Raw genomic sequence first — 5,000 nt, forward strand, 5'->3', positions numbered from 1 at the left:
CACACAATCAAACAATCACACACACACACAATCAAACAATCACACACACACACACACACACACACACACACACACACACACACACACACACACACACACACACACACACACACACACGTAATGTACTGACCAGTGCCTGAGTGACAAGAGTGTGAAGACATCAAAAGCGACACTAAATGTCAAGTTTCTTCATCCTGCCTTTTCAAACTTCCGTTACGAAGTGGTGATCTGAAGCAGAGAGGAGCGAAGAGAGGGGAGAGGGATGAAAGATTAGGAGGAGGAGGAAAGGGGAGGAGGAGGAGAAGGAGGAGGAGGAGGAGGAGGAGGAAGAAGAAACGGGGGAGGAGGAGGAGAAGGAGGAGGAGGAGAATGAGGAGGAGTAAAGAGGAGGAGAAGGATCTAGGAGGAGAAGGAAGAGGAGGAGTAGGAGAAGGAGGAGGAAAGAAGAGGAGGAGTAGGAGGAGGAGAAGTAGGAGGAGGAAAAGGAGGAGGGGAAGGAGGAGGAAAGGGGAGGAGGAGGAGAAGTAGAAGGAGGAGGAGGGGAAGGAGGAGAAAAGAGGAGGAGGAGAAGGAGGAGGGGGAGGGCGAGGAAAAGGAGGTGGAGGAGAAGGAGGAGGAAAGGGGAGGAGGAGGAGGAAAGGGTAGGAGGAGCAGGAGTAGGAGGAGGAGAAGTAGAAGGAGGAGGAGGGGAAGGAGGAGGAAAGGGGAGGAGGAGGAGGAGGAGAAGGAGGAGAAGGAGAAGGAGGAGGAAAGGGGAGGAGGAGGAGGACGAGAAGGAGGAGGAGGAGAAGGAGGAGGAAAGGGGAGGAGAAGGAGGACGAGAAGGAGGAGGAGGAAAGGGTAGGAGGAGCAGGAGTAGGAGGAGAAGGAGGAGGAGAAGGAGGAGAAGGAAAAGGAGGAGGAGAAGACAAAATTCTTTATTTTCGAGGATAATAGACAAGCACTGGCGCGCTTTTTTTCATCCAGAGAGAGAGAGAGAGAGAGAGAGAGAGAGAGAGAGAGAGAGACAGACAGACAGACAGACAGACAGAAAGAAAGAAAGAAGAGAGCTTGGAGTAAAGAAGGTTAAAAAAGAAAGAGGTTGAAAAGAGAAACACACATGCACGCACACACGCACACTCACACACACGCACGTACACACACACACACACACACACACACACACACACACACACACACACACACACACACACACACACACACACACACACACACACACACACACAGACCGATATGCTAGTAGTTCGAGTGCGAACACTAAAGAAAGAAAAACAGAATAATAACAAAGAGGAGGAAAGATAGAAGGGAAAAAAAGGGGGGGGGGAGGAAAGAAAGTAGAAGCGAGACAGTGAGACAGACAGACAGACATAGAGAAAGAAAAAAAAAAGAAAGCATCTACAATTCCTAGCCGATAGTCCAGCCAGACAGAGGAATCCACTTTAGAGCGTTGCTGCTGCTGACTGTCAACGTCACTCCTACTCAAACTCTGACCCCCTCAACACTGACTGACCACTGTGAGGAACAAACAGCTCTGGGACTGATACGGAGCGACAGGGGTATGACCAACTCCATTTACTTACTGTGGAGAGAAAAAAAAACCCAGAAGCATTCTGGGCGTGTGCGGAAAGAAGAGGAACGGGGTTGTAGTGGCGTGTGAGTGGGAAATATAAAGTACCGAGTGTTGTTTGTTTTGGCACAAAGTGACCAGGGTTGTTTCTTTGGAACAAAGTGACCAGGGGGGTTGTTTCTTTGGCATAAGGTGACGAGTGGTGTTTTTTTTAGGCACAAAGTGCCCAGAGGAGTTGTTTCTTTGGCATAAGGTGACGAGTGTTGTTTCTTTTGGCACAAAGTAACCAGGGTTGTTTCTTTGGCACAAAGTGACCGGGGGGGAGGGGGGGGGTTGTTTCTTTGGCATAAGGTGACGAGGGTTGTTTCTTTGGCACAAAGTGACCAGGGTTGTTTCTTTGGCACAAAGTGACCAGGGTTGCTTCTTTGGCACAAAGTCACCAGGTTTGTTTCTTTGGCACAAAGTGATGAGGGTTGTTTCTTGAGCATAGAGTGACCAGGGTTGTTTCTTTGGCACAAAGTGACCAACTCCATTTACTTATTGTGGAGAGAAAAAAAAAAGAAGCATTATGGGTGTGTGCGGAAAGAAGAGGCACGGGGCTGTAATGGCGTGTGAGTGGGAAAAATAAAGTACCGAGTGTTGTTTGTTTTGGCACAAAGTGACCAGGGTTGTTTCTTTTGGCACAAAGTGACCAGGAGGGTTGTTTCTTTGACATTAGGTGACGAGTGTTGTTTGTTTTGGCACAAAGTTACCAGGGTTGTTTCTTTGGCACAAAGTGACCAGGGGGGTTGTTTCTTTGGCATAAGGTGACGAGTGTTGTTTCTTTTGGCACAAAGTAACCAGGGTTGTTTCTTTGGCACAAAGTGCCCAAGGGGGGTTGTTTCTTTTGTCACAAAGTGACCAGGGTTGTTTCTTTGGCACAAAGTGACCAGGATTGTTTCTTTGGCATAGAGTGACCAGGGTTGTTTCTTTAGCATAAAGTGACTAGGGTTGTTTCTTTGGCACAAAGTGACCAGGGTTGTGTCTTTGGTACAAAGTGACCAGGGTTGTTTTTTTTTTTACACAAAGTGACCAGGGTTGTTTCTTTGGCACAAAGTGACCAGGGTTGTTTCTTTGGCACAAAGTGACCAGGGTTGCTTCTTTAGCATAAAGTGACCAGGGTTGTTTCTTTGGCACAAAGTGACCAGGGGGGTTGTTTCTTTGGCATAAGGTGACGAGTGTTGTTTGTTTTGGCACAAAGTAACCAGGGTTGTTTCTTTGGCACAAAGTGCCCAAGGGGGGTTGTTTCTTTTGTCACAAAGTGACCAGGGTTGTTTCTTTGGCACAAAGTGACCAGGGTTGATTTTGGCTCAAAGTGACCAGGGTTGTTTCTTTGGCACAAAGTGACCAGGGTTGTGTCTTTGGTACAAAGTGACCAGGGTTGGGTTTTTTTTACACAAAGTGACCAGGGTTGTTTCTTTGGCACAAAGTGACCAGGGTTGATTTTGGCACAAAGTGACCAGTGTTGTTTCTTTGGCACAAAGTGACCAGGGTTGTGTCTTTGGTACAGAGTGACCAGGGTTTTTTGGGGTTTTTTTACACAAAGTGCCCAGGGTTGTTTCTTTGGCACAAAGTGCCCAGGGGGGTTGTTTCTTTGGCATAAGGTGATGAGTGTCGTTTCTTTTGGCACAAAGTGACCAGGGTTGCTTCTTTGGCACAAACTGTCCAGGGTTGTTTCTTTGGCACAAAGTCACCAGGTTTGTTTCTTTGGCACAAAGTGGCCAAGGTTGTTTCTTTGTGCAATCAACCATCTACCTGAGGATCTAGTCATCAGCTCCATCCACGTGTAATATGCGGCTTCTGTTCAAACGCGCGCGCGCGTGTGTGTGTGTGTGTGTGTGTGTGTGTGTGTGTGTGTGTGTGTGTGTGTGTCAGGGAGGGAGAGAGAGAGAGAGGGAGTGTGTGTGTGTGTGTGTGTGTGTGTGTGTGTGTGTGTGTGTGTGTGTGTGTGAAACTTTTAACATTTTTTCTCTAGAAATACTTTGTGGGAGTCGCAGCTTACAAAGAAGAAGAAGAACAATGAGGAGGAAGAGGAGGAGGAGGAGGATGAGGAGGAGGAATAGATTAACAACTAGTGCCGCTTGAGACGTTCGGTGACGTTTATTTCCCCTTAAAGCAACAGTTATTGCCCATTGATGATTATTGATCAAATGGCCTTGCTAAATAATTCCTCCTGGGAACTGTTGAGAGAGAGGGGGGGAACTTTTTTGGAGGAGGGGGGCGTGGGGGGAGGTGCGGGGGGAGGGGGGAGGGGGGGAGCAGGGGGAGACTGGGGGAGACAGAAAACATAAAACGATTGGACTGACGACAACATTGCAGACTGGACAGGACAGGAAAACCATTTGCAGAGACGCAGGCTTTGACACACAGGCGACAGACTTCAGAAGAGCAAATCTGTTGGAGAAGAGCGTTCTGTGCGGCGCCCCCGGCCATTATGTTGACTCTTCACACAGAAGAAGAAGAAGGAGGAGGAGGAGGAGGAGGAGAAGGCGGAGGAGGAGGAGGAGAAGGAGGAGGAGGAGGAGGAGGAGGAGGAGAGCAGTAATTGTTGCACGTATCTTAATTTTATTACTGGCTAAGACAGAAAGACTTGTTCTCTTCCTCATTTCTTTCCACATCTCTGTCTCTGTCTCTGTCCCTCTCTCTCTCTCTCTCTTTCTCCCTCTCTCTCTCTCTCTCTCTCTCTCTCTGTGTGTGTGTGTGTGTGTGTGTGTGTTAATTGCTTGCTTTAAAAAAGAGACATTTGGATTTGGAAAAAGTGCATAACAGTAATTACGACTAAAGTAAAACATACCAAAACTTAGATACTTTCTTAACCGAATAATTATCAATTGTCTGTACTTTAGTTTGTTATGTACACTGATATTCAATGTATTGTTTACTTAAAGTTGGTGTTTGTTTTTGCTGCACATTCTTTTTACATATTTTTCCTCATTCCTATGGCAAGGAAATGTACACACACACACACACACACACACACTCACCCACACCTCCCCCCCCCACACACACACATAAGCACGCACGCACGCACGCACGCGCATATAACACACACACACACACACACACACACACACACACACACACACACACATACACAAAGCAGCTGGTAGTCAGTGGCAACCAGGTAAAAGAGGAATGTGTGCACGTGGCGTGAGAATCAGAGCATTGTTTGTTTGACTCTTGTTCGTCATCAACAGAGCGGGTGACCTTCTAGTTTGGGGTTTCTCCCCCCCCTCCGCCCCTCTCCTACTCCATCCCACCCACCCAACCCCCCAACCAAGCCCCCTACCTCCCCCCAGCCCATCCAAGTAGCCTCCACTCCAAACCATCTCGTCATTGCCTACTACCTGACGACTACCCCCCTCCCCCCACCAGCCCCCTCCTCTCCCCCCAT

At 48.1% G+C, this 5,000-nt stretch overlaps 1 protein-coding gene across 7 annotated transcripts in view; it reads right to left on the minus strand.

Moving 5' to 3' along the window:
- LOC143292578 (uncharacterized) overlaps nt 1-5,000 on the minus strand; it is a 419,765-nt gene that overhangs the window by 210,095 nt on the left and 204,670 nt on the right. The window lies entirely within an intron of this gene.

This window comes from Babylonia areolata, chromosome 18 (genome assembly GCF_041734735.1).
Source record: "Babylonia areolata isolate BAREFJ2019XMU chromosome 18, ASM4173473v1, whole genome shotgun sequence".
In the NCBI taxonomy this organism is placed as follows: domain Eukaryota; kingdom Metazoa; phylum Mollusca; class Gastropoda; order Neogastropoda; family Buccinidae; genus Babylonia; species Babylonia areolata.